Source organism: Geotrypetes seraphini, chromosome 7 (genome assembly GCF_902459505.1).
Source record: "Geotrypetes seraphini chromosome 7, aGeoSer1.1, whole genome shotgun sequence".
Taxonomy (NCBI): Eukaryota; Metazoa; Chordata; class Amphibia; order Gymnophiona; family Dermophiidae; genus Geotrypetes; species Geotrypetes seraphini.
The window spans coordinates 148,163,207-148,185,545 of record NC_047090.1 but is presented as its reverse complement, the minus strand read 5'-3'; the positions used below and the strand labels follow the sequence as shown (position 1 = coordinate 148,185,545).

Sequence of the window (22,339 nt, the reverse complement as noted above, 5' to 3'; positions counted from 1 at the left end):
AAGGCCCTAACGCACCTTTGTAAAAGGAGCCCTATATTTGAAGCTGTAAATAGTTACCTCATTTTGTTATCCAGTTTTGGTGCAATACATACTACTTTGTGTTCTACACTTTGCTACATACTTTGTTATTCTTTTGCAGTTGCAAATTTAACATTTCAAAAGGTACAAGGTATGGGAGAGTAGCTTCAATATCTTCGTGTGCTGGTAAGCTATCACTTACCCCTTGAAATGAGCTATGAGAAACTTTAATTTTTAAGAATCTGCTGGGTACTTGTGACCCAGACTGGCCACTGTCAAAGATGGGATGCGGAGCTAAACAGACTTTGGTAATGCACAGCATGGCTTTTGTTCTGATACAGTTATCTGATTCTTTGTACCTCCTGAGAGCTGGTGTTTTGTATATCAATATAAAGGGAATTTACTCTCTGGCCATAACTATAAAATGTTACAAAAATTTCATGCACAAAATTACATTGCCTTCTTACAGATTATTTCCTGTGGATGATTCTGGAAAATGAAAAAAACACCAGAGGCCCCGCTGCTCAAAAGCTTTCCAAGACAGTAAGAGTCATTTATTTATTTGGTTCGATTTATATCCAGTACTCCCCAAGGAGCCCCAGAATGGGGTAAAGCACTCTTACTGGCACAGAAAGCTGTGCCGAGAACCCTTTGCAAATACATCATTAAGAGCTCATTACTATTTAAATGAGACCTCCTAGCGATGCACAAACTGGAACACCCCCTTCCCCAGCACTGAATAATTGTGCCAATATTTTCTGGTAGCTCTGGAGATGCTGGTAGCTGCAGTGCATGTGTTGTTTGAGCCACTCTTTTAAAATAGAATAACCCCCTTCCACACACCCGACAATCGGCAGGAGGGATGCCCACTCCCTCTTGCCTGAGGACATCCTTCCCCATCCGACACCCACCTGACACTACTACCCCCATAAGCAGGAGGGATGCCACTCCCTTCTGACTAAGCCCACCCCCATGGAACACCCCTCCCCCTACCTTTTAGATTCAAGGTTTGGCAGGAAGGATGTCTATTCCCTTCTGTCTAAGTTTGCCTCTTCAAAATGGCAGGCCTTCTCCTTCCTGGTACATTCTAGGATGCATGTGGAGGGGCCCGTGGCTTTAGGGAATACTGTTGGCTCAGCTGATCAGGGAGTCACCCACCACGATCAGCCCAGCCAGCAGAGAGAGTAGCAGCACATTTTGACAGAAGGGATGGGGGAGGAGCTATGCATAGCACTTGAAGAGCATCACCCATTGAGGAAAATTTGCTCCTGCTAAGATATTTTTTTTTATCATGGCATTGAAATGTTGTGCAAGTTGTTCACAACTTCCATGTGGATTTTCAGATCTCTTTACTGCCAATGTTGCATTACAATCTAATTATTCAGATTACATTCTACTTAGGGGCCTGTTTAATAAAATGTGGTAAGATTCTGTACTTACTGTACGTTAAAAGCAAAGATTAACATCCAGTAAGTGTAAAGTCTCTGTGGTAAATGTGTTTGTGTGTGTTTGGGGGGGGGCATTCCCTGCAATTTACCGCACAGGAAACACAACGCAAGGCCACTATGTTACATGCCTGGGTCAACAGCCCTATCATAATTGCCAAAATATAAACTGCCTGGGGCATCACAAACTATTCTTCATCCCCCTCAATCTACCACTGATTTTACAATTATGTGCAGCAAGGTCCCCCAAGCTAATCTCATCCTCCCCGCACACACATTCAGTGCCCCAATTCCCTGCACATGCATCTGATGCCCCCTCCCGAAAGCCCCTCCAAAGGTTTGAGCTCCCCGTGCACGAACACTGACTCTCCCCCCTGACACATGCCCAACCCCTGATGACATACACCTAAGCATCCCAGAGGCCAAATCCCAACTCCCCAGTGACACAATTCCTAACACCACCACCACCAGACACCTAATCCTACCTGTCATCAGACCCCTGCTATAAACATCACAACTTTAACCTCCTGAGCCTTACCTTCCTTCTCTCTCCCCAGGATCTCCCCAAGGGCCAGCAGCACTGTTGGATGAGTGGTCTCTGGTGGCAATGATTCCCTTCTACTTCCCCCCAGGTTAGTGCCAAGATCCAAAATGGCAATGAGTCATTGGGGAGGGGTTGGATTTGAGATTATTTTGAGGGGGAACGGGTTTGGGTCTTTGGGGAGTACAGATTCGTACATGGGGAGGACTGGATGTTCAGTGGGAACTGTAGGAGGGGCCGTAAGTGCAGCTGTGCTATCTGTAATCTAGAGCAGAGTTGCTCAACATGCGGTAAGGGTATGCGAGCCACTTGGGGGTAAGCAGCACTGCGCAGGTCTCCCGCCTCCCTTTCACTTTAATGGCCACCATCACCAAGGATCCCATGCCCTCCTTCCTGCCCGCCCCCCTCTGCCAAAGCTGCCCTCTTTTCTGCATTCCCCTCTCCGCTGTAGCCAACCCAGGATTCCCTCTGATGTCAGAGCTGACATCGTAGGGAAGGCTTGTGAATTAGCCACATGCAGCATGTAAGAGCCATTGCCCATGTCCTTGTGCAGCTGAAGGCAGGAAGGAGCAGTACAGCTGGATGGCCCTGGAGCGAGCAAGTAAGGGAGAGAGGGGACATGATTATAGGACAAAGAGAGAAAGGGGGAAAGGGGTGTGTTGGGACATGGGAGGGGCATGAATTTGGGACAAATACTTGAAGGCAGGGAGGGGTCGCGAACTCAGGACACAGAAGGGAGGGGGCATGAACATGGGACACAAAAGGGAGGGAATAGAAAGGGAGAATTATTGGGCATGGGTGTATGAGAGGGAAAGAAATAGTGTACATGGGGAAGAAAGAGAAAAAGTGGGCATAGAGAGAGAGTGAAGTAGAGACGCATGGGGAAGAGAAGGATGAGAGGGAGAAATGGTGGAAATGGTGGTGGAGAGGGACAGATTGAAGGGGATGCAAAGGGGAGGAAAGTGGGATGTGGCATGGTGCTGGACAGGGGTGATAGGAGAAATGGGCATGGGGCTGGTGGGCAGTGGTGAAAAATGCTGCATATGATCCGGGGGATAAGAGAGGGGGAAATGTTGGATGTGGCAGTAGAGAGGGTGGGAGAGATGCACCCTGGATTGATCTCTTTCCCCACTCCCTTTGCAGCAAGGGAGGGAATAAGAGATAGACAGTGAGAGAGAGGGAGATATGATGCCAATAGGGGTGGAGGAGAAAGGAAGAAAAGTTGGACTCATGGAGGGACAGAAAGAGATGTTGGTTGTGGAAGGGAATGAGGTCTGGAGGAGAGGAAACATGCAGGAGGCAGAAAAAAAGAAATACTGGATGCACAGTCAGAAGGAAGTGCAACCATAGACTCATGAAATCACCAGACAGGTAGGAAAAATGATTTTATTTTCAATTTAGTGATCAAAATGTGTCAGTTTTGAGAACTTATATCTGCTGTCTATATTTTGCACTATATTTCTCTCTTTTTCTATAGTTGTTACTGAGGTGACATTGCATATAAAACTGAATATAAATGACAATTAACATTTTCTCTGCGTTCAGTGTGCTTTGTGTTTTTTTAATTTCATGGTTACTATTATGTTTAAGATTATATTGTGTGTATATGAAAACTGAATGGAAGAAATGGCATTACAATTAGTACTATTATTATGGGGTTGGGGTCTGGGGCAGAGCTTGGGCAGGGTACTCGACTAATATTTGTTAGACTTAGGGGGTGCTTGGCTTGAAGAAGTTGAGAAACACTGGTCTAGACAGCTAGTGTGTGGTACATACCTTTGTACTAGGTATCGCAGCTGACCACACCTCCAACCCATCCAAGTCATGCCTGAGTCCTTAAGCAGCCAGCATGGGATTTTTATCAGCGACTCAGTCTTCTATTCCTTTTTTATTCTGTATCACTCTAACTATATGTAGAATGGGCCTTTCTTTGAAAATACAGTTAATTTGAATACAACATTATAGTTTGAGATGCAGTTAAAAATCTGACTCTATATTTTCAAAATTAGCCATCCAGTATTTTCCAAATATGTGCTGTTTCATAAAACAATGGAGGAACAATATTTGTGTAATGAAACAAATTGAAATAGTCATCTATTATAAAAATAGTTTTTCACACAGTTAAACATATACGTAGAACAGATATACAGTGAACATGGATCACTGTACAATCACTAACATTCCATTCAGTCTAGACAGGCTTTTGGCAATGAAAGGATATAGCCCATAATACTACAGTTCAAAACTGTTTTTCACTAAATGTTTCTAGCAATTCATCAATTTCTCTTGAATAGTAACTTAACTTTTATATTGTTTTTTTTGCTGCGTGATTGATAATAGTTATACCATAGTAAAAACTTTCACTTTTTCTCTACTGTCATTTATGCCATTCTTATCTCTTTGGTATATTCTGAACATATCAACTTCCTTCCTCAAAAGTCATCTTTGATGCCAATATAAATGCAAATACACACACACATACACATGTGCACATCTAACTCCAAAACCAGTTACTCATATTAGTGCAGATTTTTACATTAATAAATCTCTCAAATATATAATTTTTTAAAATCACAAAATATAGTGATTAGTTAATCTAAGGGGATAAATAGCTCTGTGTATTAAAATGTGTACTCAACCCCAGAATTATAGTGAATTTTCAGCCAGACAGCCTAAAGGAGCTGGAAATTATTCTTAGAATTTAGAAGCTATCAGATAAAAAAAATAACCTCTCTGGTCTCCATTAATGTTCTGCCTATTAAACAGTTAATGTAACGGGCTATAAGACCAGTATAACAATAAAAGAAATGAGAATTTAGTAGAACAAAAGTTCTCAATGTCTCATTTAATAATGCTTTTGTTATAGTTGGTTAATATGTCATTATCACACTCATCCTATTCTGGAAAACCTTAATGTTGAGCGTATGTACTGTAAATGCAATTGCTGTTAATAATTTCTTTTGGTATTAGATACTTCATCTGGAGAAAATAAACTGCAGATCTTTTCTTCTAAAAGCTGACCTCCACACTAGGAATGTATGTAATTTGCGAATATACCTGTTGTGTAATTTAAATGATATTGGTCACTGCTGATTACTAATCATACACTCTCCATGTCCTCATTTGATCTTACATAAAGTTTGCAATGAGTGCCTCATAGCAGCATTCCCTCTGCTAAACGGTCCAGCCATCCAGAAACTAAGCATCATAAGGTCTAAAAGCCACCCTCATTCACTTTATAATAAGCAGCTGTGAATTCTGCTCTAGATGACTGTTGGTGTAGCTCATTCCATAAATTATGTTCTTTGGAGAATAAGGCACAATATGCAATGAATGTAGCTCCTCATAGAAAAGCGACTGAGAACAGCAGTCTTGGACCACTAGTTTCAGCCGTTTTCTTGCATCAGAGTATGCAGTTTGGTAGCAAGGGTCTTCCTTAAAGTACTCATAGCTCTCCTTCTCTGTCTCCAGATGTATCTTCCTCAGAAGGTTGTTTATTAATACAGACCTCCGCAGGTAGACTTCTGGATCTTCAAGAAACCTAAGTTTCTCCAAAGAAAGTTTTAAAATACAGCTCCGCTCTTCAGATAATATCAGGTGCTACAAAGGGAAAAAGGGAAGAAATGTGTAATTATTATACTAGCAAGCCTATGAAATGGTTAAATTATATATTTTAAAAAATATACTCAGTTTTTTAAAATTACCATATTTTTCAGACCATAAGATGCACTTTTTCCACTCCCAAAAAGGGGGTGGAAATGGGGGTGCGTCTTATGGATCGAATACACTGTGTCCCCACCCCCAGTACCTTTTTTAGTGGTGGTCCAGCGCGGTCTCCGAGACGGCTGACTATGTCTTTAGAAGAGCAACGCACAACGCAGGAGCGTGACCTTTGCGCCTCCTGCCTGGTCGCACCGCTCTGTGATTGGTTGCAGTCAGTTACTGACTGCAGCCATCACAGAGTGGCGCGGGACCAGGCAGGAAGCGCAAAGGTCACGCTCCTGCGCCGCTCTGCTAAAGACACAGGCAGCCGTCCCGGAGACCGTGTTGAACCACCACTAAAAAACGTACCGGGGGGGGGGGGGCTTCGGACTTCTGGCGGATGCAGGTGGCTTTTGGACTTTGGCCGGCTTTGGGCTTTGGGCCAGACGCAACAGACCACCAGAGACACCTACATTTAGAGGAGGAAAACCCAAGAAGAAAAAAATTCTGAACCAAATTTTTTTTCTTAGTTTTTCCCCCTCTACAGGTGGGTGCGTCTTATGGTCCGGTGCTTTTTATGGTCCAAAAAAAATACGGTATTTCTTTCTCCCTTTCTTCTTGTCAAAAATCACTTGCAAAGTATATGAAAGAATTCACAGATTTCTAGAAATCTGACAAGGGTTGTGATCCACCAAAAAGAGATTATGTACTTACGCTGGTAAGCTCTTTTCCAGTAGATAGGTGGGTTATTTCCACATACCTGCATGCTGCAGAAGGAATCCACTATGGATTTTTTACTCTGTCTCTGGTATACTTCACTGTGCAGTTAGGGCCCTCTACCGTTAGTACCCAAGCACTGAGGAACACCCAATAAATGTGAAGTAGAGGCACCTATAGCAACAGGCTAAACAAATTGTTCTTTTCAAAAGTAACTAAATAGTACCATTAACTGCCAACACAGGTTTCAAAGGAGCTCAGAAACTACTCCCCAATAAATGGAACATATATACAAAGTCTTCCAATCCTTCAAGGCTGAAAACTGTAAGCAGGCACAGGAAGGATAGGGCGGGGAGTCTAGAATGTCTCACCTATCTACTGAAAAAGCAGTTACTTACCATAACAGGTGTTATCCAGGGCCAGCAGGCAGATATTCTCACATGTGAGTGACATCATCCACAGAGCCCCAGTATGGACAGCTTTAAAAATGCACTGCCACTTTAAGACTTTAAGAAAGTTTGCGAACTGCCCACACTGTGCATGCGCGAGTGCCTTCCTGCCCAAAGTAGGCTCACGACTCCTCAATTCCGTAAGCAAGCTAAGAAGCCAACCAGGGAAGGTGGGTGGGTTGTGAGAATATCTGCCTGCTGTCCCTGGATACCAGTTACAGTATGTAACTGTGCTTTATCCCAGGACAAGCAGGCAGCATATTTATTTATTCAATTTATTTATTTAATTTTCTATACCATTCTCCTAGGAGAGCTCAGAATGTTGGGACTCCCTAGCTTACTAGAATGGGACGAAGGGAGTGTTGGCCATAAAGAAAATAAATTTTGCAATATTACTTGGCTAAAGTGACCCTCCTGTCTGGAACTGAATTCCAGACAGTAGTGAGATGTGTGAACTGAGGACCAAGTAGCAGCTTTACATATTGCATCAATAGGAGTTGAGTGTAGGAAAGCAAGAGAAGCTGCCATAGCTCGGATCTTGTGGGCTGTGATGCAATTCCCAGTTGCAGCCCAACCTGAGCATAAGAGAAAATGATGCAATCCGCTAACCATGTAGAGATAGTTTTCTTGGATACAGGATGTCCCAACTTATTAGGATCAAAGGAGACGAAAAGTTGAGGAGATGCTCTATGAGGCTGAATTCTCCGTAAGAAGAAAGCCCAAGCTCATTGGAAACAAGAGGATAAAGAGCCGTTTCTCCAGAATGAGAATGAGTCTTAGGAAAGAACACTGGAAGTACGGTAGATCAATTTAGATGAAGTCCATGACTACTTCTGAAAGGAACTTCGGATAGATATGAAGCACAACTTTGTCATGATGAAACACTGAATGGAGGATCTGCCATCAGTGATTGAAATTTATTCATTCCTTGAACAGATGTAAGAGAGATGAGAAAAACCACTGTCCAAGTGGAGTATTTCAAATAAGCCGAGGACATTGGTTCAAAAGAAGTCTAGAGAGAACAACCTTGAGATCCCAAACTACTGGAGGTAGTTTGGACACAACAGGATGAGCAGTTCGATGTTTACCATCAGCTGGGGTGTGAAAAGCATTGATAGCACTTTGATGAACTCAAATTGAAGTGGTCTTGAGGCCTAAATTGGATAAATGTAGAAGAAATCCAATACTATAGATATAGAGGTAGATACATCATGACGATGAAAAGTGCACCAAGTGGAAAACTGCATCCATTTCTGCTGGTAACACTGCTGCGTAGACGGCTTTCATGACAGAATGAGAAAGATAAAAACTCAGTCCATGTCAACCTGCGAGGTACCAAGTTTTCAGGTGTACAGCCTGTAGATCAAAGTCCCTCCTCGAGGGCCGGAGTCCAGTCGGGTTTTCAGGATGAAAGCAGTGCATGCAAATAGATCTCATTCATAGTCATTGGGGAAATTCTGAAAACCCGACTGGATTCCAGCCCTCGAGGAGGGACTTTCACACCCCTGCTGTAGATTTATATGCAGAAGATATCCGTGACTCTGTGTTAGTTCCTTGATACTGAGGTGAGGTAGAAGAAAGAACCAAGGATGCTCGTGCTACCGAAAGCCAACAGAATCATGGTGGCCAATTCCTGCTTGAGCTTGGCAAGCGTCTTGAAGATAAAAGGGATTGGAGAAAACGCATAAAGAAAGTTGTGCATCCAATTCAGAAGAATTACATCAGGTTCCAGGCTTTGGAGAAAATACTGTCTGAAGCAAAATAAAGGTAAAGTTTGAATTGTGCGGGGACGCAAACAGGACCATCCAAAGAGACCCCTCAGAGAACATGTGACACAGAACTGCAGAGATGAGCATCCATTCACGGAACAGTGCGGGACCAGGCAGGAAGCAAAAAGCTCACACTCCTGCCTTATTTACCACTCTGCAGCAACAAAGGAGCCAGACATCCAGCAGGAGTGCGGAAATCTCCTGGCGAGACCGCGCTGGACCACCACCATTTAAAAAAGGTACTGGGGGGTGGGGTGGCAGGTGTTTAAAAAACGGAATTTGCTCCATAAGATGCACTCACTTTTCCACCCACTTTTTTAGGGAAAAAGGGCATCTTATGGAGTGAAAAATACAGTAGATAGAAAAAAAACTGGATCTAGTAGACTAGCAACTTTGAGTGCAAAGACCATCCAGATAAACTCTGCAAGCATAGGAAGACGAGTACGTGGTCAGAACCTTCTGAAGTGGAGGTGTGTGGAACAAAACAAAACTCTTGGAAAGGAAGGAAGAGCTCATTCACCACTGCAAACATTGTCAAAGTGTAATGTGTTGAGACAATGGGTAGCGAGTTGGAGATCACTGACATGCAAGAGTCTATTGAGACATCTTAAGATGAAGATTCTTAAACAGAGTTAACATGCACCATAGAAGCCATGTGACCCAGGAGTATCAGATGTCTGGTCAAGATTGATGGGAGAAGATAAGTCTGCTGACAAAACTGAATCTGAGGAAGAAACAGTCTGAAAGAAAAAGTGTGAAGCAGAGCTCTGACAAATCGCAGATTTGAAGAAAGTTGTAGTTAGGATTTGGGAAAAAAGATTTCGAATCGCCAGTGCGAGGACCCATTGTGAGGTTGGATCATTGATGAGTCAATCGTCCAGACAGTGAAAAACCTGGAGACCCTGCCTGTAATGTTTCTGCCACTACAACCAGGCCCTTGATGACTACTCTGGAAGAGGATCCAAGGCCAAAAGGCAGGACTCTATCTTGATAATGATGGTGCGCTATCTAAAATCTGAGTAATTTGTAGAAGTTTGGAAGCACTGGAATATGAGAAGAAACTTCTTTTCAGATCTAGGGAGTTTAGTCGTTATGATCTGAGAGGGAATATAAAGTTATCAGAGGCAACATTTGAAATTTTTCCCTCCAGTGGAAATTTATTCAGGCTTCTGAGGTCTAAAATTGGCCCTAGACTTCCGTTCCCTTTGAGAATGAAGAAATACCATAAGTAAAAACCCTGGTTCCTCCGCAGATGTGAAAACTTTTCTTGAAGAAGACATACCATTTCCCAAAGAAGAAGAGGCGACTTGAAAAAAGATTCTCTTGGAGATGCAAAGGCGCACGAGGGGGAAGAATTGGCTAGTTGATGCCCAGAAGAAGAGAGAGTGAAGCACGCTGAGGACATTGACCTGAGACCGAAACGAAAATTGAAGAAGGGAAAGTCAACGATCCTGGTGGGAGACTCGATACTGAGGCATATGGACAGCCACATAGCAGGAGGGAGAGAGGATCGACTGGTGACCTGCCTCCCAGGAGCGAGAACCAAGGACATCGTGGACAAAATTGGGATGATCCTGGATGGAGCGGAGACGGAAGAGACCGCAGTAATGATCCACATTGGGACGAATGATGTCAGCAGGAGAGACTACAGAAGAGGCACGCTGATAGAACAGTTCAAGATTCTGGGAAGGAAGCTGAAGATGAGGGCCCAGAAGATAGTATTCTCAGAGATCCTACCGGTACCGAGGGCAGATGTGAAAAGGCAGGAAGAACTACAATCAATAAATGCGTGGATGAGGAGATGGTGTGAGGAAAAAGGATTCCTCTTCGTGAGAAACTGGACAACGTTCTGGGGCAAGAGCAAGCTCTACAGGAGAGATGGACTGCACCTGAGCGCGGCGGGAACAAGACTTCTAGCAAACAACGTCAAGAGAGGAATAGAACAGGCTTTAAACTAAGAGAAAGGGGAAAGCCGACAGTCGACCTAGCGTCGATGATTCGGAAGAAGGTATCCCGTGAAGATACTGAGGGGAAAAAAGGCAGGGAAGAAACAAGAGACAAATTACAGGAGTCAACTAACCCAGAAGAGGAGGTTAGAAAGATTGTAGCAAAAGAGAAGACACCAAAGACTGAAGCACAGGGAAAAGAAATGAAGACAACAAAATGCCAGGATCTAAACTGCATATATACTAATGCAAGGAGTTTAAGAAACAAAATGGGGGAGCTAGAAGCCATGGCCAATGCAGAGGACATAGACATCATTGGAATCTCTGAAACGTGGTGGAATGAGGAAAACAAATGGGATACAGCACTGCCGGGGTACAAGCTCTATCGCCGGGATAGGTCAGGTCAGAAAGGAGGAGGAATAGCCCTATACGTAAAAGAAAGCATACAATCGACAAGAATGGACACAGCGGAGATGATCAACAAACTGGAATCGCTATGGGTTAAAATACCGGGTAGGAAAGGGCATGAAATAAAGATGGGCCTATACTATCGTCCACCCGGGCAAACCGGAGATAGCGATAAAGAAATGGATGCCGAGATGAAGCGAGAATGCAAAAGCGGTTACACAGTTGTTATGGGAGACTTCAACTATCCTGGGATAGACTGGAGTCTTGGAAGCTCAAGATGCGCTAGGGAGACAGAATTCCTGGAGGCTATACAAGATTGCTTCATGGAGCAGCTTGTTAGAGAACCGACGAGAGGAAATGCCACTCTGGATTTAATCCTAAATGGACTAAGGGGACCTGCAAAGGAAGTGGAAGTAGTGGGACCGTTGGGAAACAGTGATCATAATATGATCAAGTTCAAGGTTGAAGTAGGCATACCGAACGGAAAGAGAACCATAGCGACATCTTTCAACTTCAGGAAAGGAAACTATGAAGCAATGAGGGAAATGGTAAGGAAGAAACTTAGGAACACTTCCAAAAAATGGCAAACAGTAGAACATGCCTGGTCTTTTTTCAAAGACACAGTGAGCGAGGCACAAAATCTGCACATCCCCAGATTCAGAAAGGGGTGCAAAAAGGGTCGAACAAAAGACCCAGTATGGATGACTAAAATAGTGAAGGAAGCGATAGGCAATAAGAAAAATTCATTCAGGGAATGGAAAAAGGACAAAACTGAAGGGAACCAGAAGGAGCACAGGAAGTATCAAAAAGAATGTCACCATGTGGTTCGAAAAGCCAAAAGAGAGTATGAAGAGAGGCTAGCCAGGGAAGCACGAAATTTCAAACCGTTCTTCAGATATGTTAAAGGTATGTTATACACTTTCTGTAAAATTTGAAAATTAAAAATATTAATATTAAAGTAATAAAAGGGTGGGGGGAGGGTGAGGGGGAAAATCAAATTTAGATATATAATGTATTAGATATAAAAGTGATAATATATATTTATCAATTGTACTTTAATATTTTGTACACTTTATGTAAAATTTGAAAATAAAAAATAATGGAAAAAAAAAAAAAAAAAAGATATGTTAAAGGGAAACAGCCAGCTAGGGAGGAGGTAGGACCGCTGGACGAAGGAGACAGGAAGGGAGCGGTGAAGGAGGAGAAAGAAGTCGCAGAAAGACTAAACATGTTCTTCTCGTCTGTATTTACAAACGAAGACACAACCAACATACCGGAACCTGAACAAATCTTCAATGGAAATCAAGCAGAAAAATTAACATCCATGGAAGTGAGCCTTGATGATGTACACAGGCAGATAGAAAAACTTAAAACTGACAAATCCCCGGGTCCGGACGGAATCCATCCCAGGGTTCTGAAGGAATTAAAGGAGGAGATAGCGGAACTACTGCAGCAAATTTGCAACCTATCCTTGAAAACAGGCATGATCCCGGAGGATTGGAAGATAGCCAATGTCACGCCCATCTTTAAAAAGGGATCAAGAGGTGACCCGGGAAACTACAGACCAGTGAGTTTGACCTCGGTTCCGGGGAAACTGACGGAAGCACTGATTAAAGAACACATCGATGAACATCTGGAAAGAAACGAACTTTTGAAAACAACCCAACATGGTTTCTGCAGGGGGAGATCGTGCCTAACGAACTTATTGCACTTCTTCGAAGGAATTAACAAACGGATGGACAGAGGAGACCCCATAGACATCATATACCTTGATTTCCAAAAAGCCTTTGACAAGGTGCCTCACGAACGTCTACTCCGGAAACTGAAGAACCATGGAGTGGACGGAGACGTACATAGATGGATCAGAAACTGGTTGGCGGGTAGGAAACAGAGGGTAGGGGTGAAGGGCCACTACTCGGACTGGATGGGGGTCACGAGTGGTGTTCCGCAGGGCTCAGTGCTCGGGCCGCTGCTATTTAATATATTCATAAATGATCTAGAAACAGGCACGAAGTGTGAGATAATAAAATTTGCGGACGATACAAAACTATTTAGTGGAGCTGGGACTAAAGAGGAATGCGAAGAATTGCAAAGGGACTTGAACAAATTGGGGGAATGGACGGCGAGATGGCAGATGAAGTTCAACGTTGAGAAATGTAAAGTATTGCATGTTGGAAACAGAAACCCGAGGTACAACTATACGATGGGAGGGATATTATTGAATGAGAGCAACCAAGAAAGGGACTTGGGGGTAATGGTGGACATGACAATGAAGCCGACGGCACAGTGCGCAACAGCCGCTAAGAAAGCAAATAGAATGCTAGGCATAATCAAGAAGGGTATTACAACAAGGACAAAATAAGTTATCCTGCCATTGTATCGGGCGATGGTGCGCCCGCATCTGGAATACTGCGTCCAATATTGGTCTCCGTACCTTAGGAAGGATATGGCGTTACTCGAGAGGGTTCAGAGGAGAGCGACACGCTTGATAAAAGGGATGGAAAACCTCTCATACGCTGAGAGATTGGAGAAACTGTGTCTCTTTTCCCTGGAGAAGAGGAGACTTAGAGGGGATATGATAGAGACTTATAAGATCATGAAGGGCATAGAGAGAGTAGAGAAGGACAGATTCTTCAAACTTTCGAAAAATAAAAGAACAAGAGGACACTTGGAAAAGTTGAAAGGGGACAGATTTAAAACGAATGCTAGGAAGTTCTTCTTTACCCAACGAGTGGTGGACACCTGGAATGCGCTTCCAGAGGGAGTAATAGGGCAGAGTACAGTACAGGGGTTTAAGAAAGGATTGGACAATTTCCTGCTGGAAAAGGGGATAGAGGGGTATAAATAGAGGATTACTGCACAGGTCCTGGACCTGTTGGGCCGCCGCGTGAGCGGACTGCTGGGCATGATGGACCTCAGGTCTGACCCAGCAGAGGCATTGCTTATGTTCTTATGTGTGTGATTAAGTGAAGAGAAAGTCATTCTCCAAAAAATTTTTTTTTAAATTGTAATGGCCTCCTCCTTCCCTACAACCATTCCCAAACCTCTGGGCTTTTGGAATCAAACAGACAATGGAGAAAAGTGTGGTGAATGTTCATTAAAAAACAGATGTAGGGGAAAAGACTTAAAGTAAATGGATGTCTTCTAAAAGGTACTGAATAAATATTGATGTAACAGTGGAAGACGTTGCAAGAAAAAAACACCTGATTGATCCTGCTTCAAGGATAAAACAGTGGAAGGTTCTAATATGGGAGGAATCTAACTTACAGGCTCTACACCTCCGTTAGATCTCGCCATTTCATGGATAATTGTATCGAAACAACAGGAAAGAGCCACTTTACAGACTCTATGCCCCATGGTGGAATCCTGAAGCAGTTGCAAGTTATTGAATGCATGTCAAGTTGTTTTTGAATACCAAGTGGAAGAATCTAACTTTACAGACTCTACACCCATGTTAGATTTCTCTTTGGGCAATGGAAAAGCAGATCCAGCCCAAAACACTCTAGGAAGGGGAAAAGGATTGAGAGATATGATGAAATTCCTGTAGATGTTGAGAAGGAAGGTATCCATCAAAATATAGCAATTTCCGAACAAGATGCTTCACATAGCAGGAGATATAGAAATTGTGATATGGCCCTCTGACTATCAACATGGAGCACTGAGACAGGGGACATCCCAATTGCTCATAGTGCACCTTCCACGCACTGGTGGCACTGAGGCATAATCTTTTTTATTTTTTAATCAAGTCTAGAACTAGTAACTGGTATTTATAGATAAAGTCAAAGTTTCTGGGAGCCCTATAATGGCACAGGCATTTCTTAGTTCTCATGAAGAGAGTATCCCTCTCGAATGACCTTTAGAATCCAGATGTGGTCATCAGTGTCCAACTGGGATAATACAGTTGGAGCCAAGTCCAAGTAGTTGAGGAAGAGGCTGAGAAAGAAGAATAGTGGGGAAGTTCTTTAGGAGGTTGATCACAATCTAATTCCTCTAAATATCCCGCACTGTACACAGAATCAGCTTCTAGCTCAAGTAGGAACTCTCCCCAACTGCTTTATAAATACAGTAACAAAAAAGTTTTTCAGAAGAAGATTTAGCTATTGGTGGACAGTGGAATAGAGACTTTGTAGTAGAGTCAAAGAAGTCCTCATTTGAATCAGACTGTAAGCCCAAAGAATATAAAGGCCTCAATGCTGAAATGTGTCAAGAAAAATCAATGCTTACTTCGAGACTGGAACTGGTCTGATGCCAGAAGAGGTATGATGTGAAGCTGTTGTTGTCTTCAAAGAATATGAAAAAGCAATGTATTCTCTTCGAAGCATCTGAGGAGGAATGATGCTCATTGGATTGTCGATGCTGGTGGTGAGTTCTATGTCACTCCGTAGAAACCATCTGCGGTACCGTAGGACCTGGTAGTCTTGTATGTAGGATGGACCGGTACTGAGGAAATCGATATTGGGGTAAGCAGTCACATGCAACCCCAAGGCACTTCAAAACGGCGCATCGAGTTATATCTAGAAGAAAAGCACCAGTACTGCTGGCTTATCTGCCGGTACCATTGGTGCCAAGGCTTGCCCTGAAGAGGGTAACCTTAATAAGGATGCACACCTCAAGGTTGAGGCAAGCCGGAAGTTGGGCATTGCTGCTTGGTCGGCATCAAGAGACTCAATGCAAAATGACCTGTGAACTGGTTTATCAGACGGAGCAATGTCTCCCAACGCTGGTGTCGAGGCCAATGTCTTCGATGACGAAAGTTTCTGATCGATGCCCATACAGGTCCTGAACAATCTTTCCTGTTGAAGTTTCTTTAACATTTTTGTAGAGTAGTACACTGGGCACAAGTTCCACCTGGTATTCTGGGCAAAAGGACCTGAAGCACAAAGTGCCGGGAAGAAAGGTTGGCCTTGGGCACCTACAATACTTTTTTTTTTTAGCCCATGAGTGGCTTGAAAAAAAAAAGCCTGCGAGAAAAACTGGAAGAAAATGGAAAATGGTCTGCTTCTTCTTCATTTTTTCTTTTAAAAAGAAATTAAGAAAAAAAAACACGTGAGCGGGAAGGTAAATGGCAAAAAACTGAACAATGTTCAGAGACACGACTTCTTAGCTCTGCGGAAAACTAAGAACTGAGGAGCCGCGAGCCTGCGTCGGGCAGGAAAGCACTCGTGCTTGCATGTTGTGGGCAGTTTACAAACTTTCTTAAAGTGGCGATGAACTTTTAAAGCTGTCCGTACCAGGGCACTGTGGATGACGTCACCCACATGTCAGAATATGCTGCCTGCTTGTCCTGGGATAAAGAGCTTACCAGGGTAAGTACATAATCTCTTTTTCCAGTGCAATAGGTGAGACAATCTAGACAGCTGGGATGTACAAAAGCAGTCCCCCAAATAGCTAGGGTGGGCTTGCTGCACCGGCTCTTAGGACCGAGGACCTGAAAGCTACATCCACGCTGCTGAACTTGGCAAATATGTGAAGAGAGACCACTTTGCCGCCCTGCAAATCACCTCAGGAGAGACAGATCTAGCTTCAGCCCTGCAAATCATCCCAGGAGAGACAGATCTAGCTTCAGCTCATGAAGAAGCTACACTCCTGGTAGGCTGCACTTTGACGGAAACAAGGGACAGTTTCTCAGAAAGAATGCAGGCTGACGAAATGGCCCTATGGATCCATCTGGAAATCGTGGCCTTGGAAGCAAGAGCACCCCACTTAACTGAATGAGTCAGCACAAACAAATGTGTGCAGAAGGAAAAAACTGTAGAGGTACTGCACAGTGAAGTACTCCAGAGGAAGAGTGAAAAATCCATAGTGGATTCCTTCTGCAGCTTACGGGTATGGGGAAATAACCCAGCTGTCTAGAATGTCACTTATTGCACTGGAAATGCTCTTTGAACCAGATAGATGATCACCTCAATTCTCAAAGGTCATCCTTTCAAGTATTTACTGACCTGAAGTTGAATCAATGGTTTAAATATAAGAGGCTCTGTAACACTGTCAGGATTTTTTTTTTGTGCTATCTAGCACCTGTGAGATATTTAGAAATATTATAAACCAACCAAGCAACCACATCTTCACCCAAACTAGACTCACTTTTGAAAGATATCCCTGGTAATCTTGATGTAAATCTTCTTCTGCATATTTTCTCTTAAAGTAGGCTACTTTCGACGTCGTAAACTTATTTCAAAAAATGGACCAGCTACAAAAAAAGCAACAGCCATTACTATCATTATTCTCACTCATTTTAATACTTAAATATGAATGTTATAATCTGTATACAACTATGATTTCATGAGAACTGCACACATTCTGCTTTGCTGCCTATTAAGGTGTTTCATTTGTATTGTGCTGAGGGAGGAGTGGCCTAGTGGTTAGAGCTGCAGTCTCAGCACCCTGCGGTTGTGGGTTCAAGCCCAGTGCTGCTCCCTGTGACCCCGGACAAGTCACTTAACCCTCTATTGCCCCAGGTACATTAGGTAGATTGTGACCCCACCAGGATAGATAGGGAAAAATGCTTGAGTACCTGAATGTAAAAATAATTTAGATAATCTCCAGTATATAAGTAACAAGTAAACTTGGAAACTATCATATAGGGGTCCTTTTACTAAGGCACGATAACCATTTAGCGCGTGCTAAATGCTAATGCGTCCATTATAGTCTATGAACACGTTAGCATTTAGCACGCACTAAAACGGCTAGCGTGCCTTAGTAAAAGGACCCCATAATGTTCTACTGTGAAGCTAAATGTGTATATTACTAACATTTAATTCATCTGTCTCTTAAGTTTACGCCATTGTTTAAATTGTGCATGAGTAGTCATTGTAGAGAGTGAGAGAATAAGGATGTCCAAGTTGGTATATCACATATGGATGTCCATGGAGCTCATTTTCAAAGAGAAAGACATCAAAATAGCCAAAAACATGGCCATCTGCTGAAAATGTCTAAATTGCAATTTTCAAAGCACATTTGCGACCCAGATGTGCCAAGTACCAGGTCTAAATAACAATGTCCATCTTTCTAGACTTTAAGAGACCAAATTCTGTATATGGCACATTAAAAAAATTAGCACAAAAAAAAAAAAATGCTGCACACTATAATATAAATGGTTCTTCTAGTTAGGCACGGTTTATAGAATGGCGAGTCTACCTTATCTTCTTTATTGGAATTAATTGATAAGTTTGGCAAATTTTCAGGTTATAAAATTAATTGGAATAAATCTGAAATTATACCTTTAAATATTCATTGTAAAAGGATTATTTGACACTTTTCCATTTATATGGAAAGAAGAAGGATTTAAATATCTTGGCATTCAAGTTAAAAATACAATTGAAGATACTGTAAAAGAGAATGAAAAATATGTATTAAAAAAAGTTACGGAGTTATGTGAGCAATGGAACCCATTACATATTTCTTGGTGGGGAAGAGTTCAAACTATTAAAATGATGATGTTACCTGTAGTTTGCTACCAAATGAGTATGATACCTATTTATTTTCAGGGGTCCTTTTATAAAAAGCTTAATAGCATTTTAACAAAATTTCTTTGGCTTGGTAAAACACCTAGAATAGCTTTAGTAACTTTGCAAAAATCAATTAAGGAGGGAGGGGTAAATTTTCCAAATTTCTATAGGTACCATCAAGCCTATATTCTACGTCAGGGTATGTATTGGATCCTCCCAGAACTTATAGATAATGCACCAGATTGGTTATGTTTGGAATGGCGCCTTATGTTTCCCCTAAATTTAGTTCAACTTCCAAGTATTAACATGCCTAGAAGATACAGAGAAAATAAAATATTAATGGATACTTGGAAAACGTTGAGATTTATTGATAAATTAACACCTATCCCAATAAACAAATCAACTAATCAATCTATATGGATAAACTCCAAGATCAAAATTGGCGGAGCTCAAATCCTTTGGAAGAACTGGATTATTGTAGGCATTAGATCTTTAGATGATGTTATTTCAGAAGGTAAACTGCTGGAATTTTCACAATTGCAACATAGATTTGGTCTAAGTAAAACACAAAGTTTTAAATGGTTGCAATTGAAGCAGGCCATTCAGGTTGGGTTCCTGAATGGAAAACATTGAATAATCAATATAGTTTAAAGTTCTTATGTTTTCAAGCAGACTTCCTAGGACATCAAGCCGCATTGTGGTATAAATTAATATCTGGATATTTGAATAAAAAACCAAAAAATGGTCTAAGAGATATTTGGAGCATTGAGATTAAGCATCAAATTAATGCATCTCAATGGCCACTAATTTGGTCTTGGAGAATGAGATGTACAGTGTCAGCGTCTATGAGACAAACTTGGTTCTTTTTATTACATAGAGCTTTTTGGACCCCTACACGTTTGCAAAAATTAGACAGTTCTAAGTCCAATAAATGCTGGCACTGTAATCTAGAACCAGGGACATTAGATCACTTATTGTATCATTGTCCCTACATTAAAAGTTTTTGGAATTCAATTTGGCCACAAATTAATAAATTGATGGAAAATCATATATCAATATCATATGATACAATATTATTTGGAATGATGATGAGGAAAAAAAGTCAAATTACACCAGAAAATAACAAGCTTTTATTAATTATGACAGGAGTCGCCATTCAACATATAACTAACAACTGGAAGAATTATAAAAACCTAAATTATACATTTTGGTGGAATACAATTTGTCATATATACAAAATGGAAAGAGCAATAGCAATACAAAGAGGGACATATACTAAATTTATAAAAATATGGGGGCCATTGACAAAATATTGTAATGAATAAATAATAGAATTTTTCTTCTTCTTTTCTTCTTTTTAATAATTTTTGAGTGACACACATAGAGGGGAGGTAATGAAAATAATTTTTACATAATATGATATAATATGATATATAATATGCAAGGTATGATTGAAAAGTAATAGAAGGGTGGGGGGAGGGAGAGGGAGAAAAAATATATTTAGAACATGATCTATTAGATATAAAAGTGATATTGTGTATTTATCAATTGTATTTAATATGTTGTACACTTTATGTAAAATTTGAAAATAAAAAAGAATGGGAAAAAAAAAAAGAATGGCGCTTATGCCCAGGAATCACACCTAACTTATATGCATATATTTTAATTAAAACTAATTAGTGCCAATAATTTCTCATTAATATTCCAATTATTTGTACTAATTGGCTTGTTATTCAATTAAATTGCACACACATATTGGGCATGCACCCAAATTTATGTAAACAATTTTTAGCACTTTCAATAGAATTTGGGAGATGTCTCTTTCTCTTCAGGAATTGGAGTTGGATGTCCATATTTTGGCCCCTCTGTAGTCCTGCCCAAAAGACATCCAGCCCATACCCCCATAAGGACATACTGCAGTTTTAAACATCCATATCCCAGCTTCATAAAATTTGGATGTCCAAACAATATGGATGTCTCTCATGCCTTTTTACTTGCCAAAAGTTGTGCAGTTATACAGACACCTTGATCTGAGACATCATGAAAGATTGTGAAACCATCTTTGACAAGTATATATTATGTAGAGACTAAGCAAAACAAATTTTCTATTGCTGGACTGCTGCTTTGGAACAAGCTCCCTGGATATCACATTGCAGCAGTTTAAGAAAACTTCAAATATTCATCTTTTTGTGCAGGCTTTATTCTCTAGGTAATGCCGTAAGGTATTAATTGGATAGGTGTGTGTAGCTATAAAAGTTTTGTTTTTATCTTTATGTTTTGTCTTATTCAGGGATTTGTAGGTGGCTGTTTGTATTTTTATGTAAGTTTTTCAATGTAAGCTACTTAGTTTTAAGTGAGTTAGAAATGTTTTAAATAAATAAAATGCTTGGTTTTCAGACATCCAAAACACAAACAGGACGTCTAAAATAAGGGCCATAATAAACTTGTTTCCTGTTTCTCTGTCTGTTCTTGCTTTTCCCCCCAGGGCTGCCAGAGGGTGCTGTTGAGCACTTTAATGTACCGTTTGGTTAGTACAGTGGTCGGCAAACCACGGCTCACGAGCCGCATGCGGCTCTTTAGCCACTTGAATGCGGCTCGCGACTCATCTAGAACAGGGATGCCCAACCTGCTTCCCTTCCCTGGCTGGCCTGGAACTTCCTCTCTTCTTTATTAATGTCCACACACGGGAGCCTTACTGCCACCTATTTAATTAGGTGGTAAGGACTCCCGTGCTAACCATGCAAAAATCATTTAGCACACAGCTGTGCTAACTGATTAGCGCTGGGCATGCCTATCTCCTGTCCCCAGTGCTAAAAAATAGAAAAAATTTTGCTTGTGGGTAGCATGTACCAAACATAAAACTACCATGGGATACCTGAGCGCACCCTGCAGTATCTGGATTTTAACATACTATGAATACGGAGTGAAATGTCACATGATGAAACTGGCTTGTAGATGAAATTACATCATGATGAGAATTTCAGCATTGGACTGTCAGTGATGAAGTATTGCATGATGAAATGTCCATACACTGTCAATAATACCTGTTCCATCTTCCCATCAAATTGAAACACACTAAGGGGCCTGATTCTCAAAACTGTGTCCTGTAGGACTGTAGGTGGCGATAAGCGTCATACTGCAGTCTAATGGACCAACCAGGAGGCACTTTTTTAAAAAAATCGATGTGGCGAATAACATCTACAATATAGGCATCTGACTTACGCCTACGGAAGCACCTAGGCACGTCTACGGATGCCTAAGGCCGGAGCAGGCATGGTTTACCCCGGAAGTAGCCTTAGGTGTCTGTAGGTGTACCTAGATGCTTCCCTAGGCACAAGTCAGACACCTTAAATGTAGGCCTGTAAAACACTAGCCTACATTTAAAGTGTCTGTACAAAAACTAGATGGGATTCTGGATGCGGTGCCTACCGGTGATTGACACACAGTAGGTGCCCGTTTTGCAGGCACCATTTCCAGAATCAGGCCCTAAGTGGGCAATTTTATGAAATACTTTTTGCATGTAAAGAACTGTGAAAAGGAGTTTTATAAAAATTATATGCATAAAACTCTGTGTGGTAACAAGATTATTTACATCAATATGGGATCCATCAAGATTTGAAAATAGAATACTATAAATTGTTTAAAATAAATAGATAAATAAATAAATAAGAAGATGCATATTTTATGCAACCTGCATGTAGGCATGTTCAAAGATGGAGTTTGGGGAGTCAAGATTTACACATGTCCAAGGCAATTCTACTAAGTACATGTTTACAGTTACGTTCCGATTACACATATATGACATTAGAAAAATGATATATACACATCTGTGCACTTATATGCACATATGCCAAAATTCCACCTAAATGCTATTCTGTAACTACATATCTTACAGG

The 22,339-nt window shown here is 41.5% G+C and overlaps 1 long non-coding RNA gene across 1 annotated transcript in view; it reads right to left on the bottom strand.

The window, feature by feature from the left end:
• Positions 1 to 3,656: 3,656 nt before the first annotated feature.
• LOC117363368 overlaps positions 3,657 to 22,339 on the bottom strand; it is a 42,472-nt gene continuing 23,789 nt past the window's right edge. Inside the window, exons 3-4 of the long non-coding RNA XR_004540038.1 lie at positions 17,080 to 17,185; positions 3,657 to 5,604 (exon numbers count right to left, since the gene is read on the bottom strand). This is a non-coding gene — a long non-coding RNA (uncharacterized LOC117363368). The remainder of the gene's footprint in view (positions 5,605 to 17,079; positions 17,186 to 22,339) is intronic.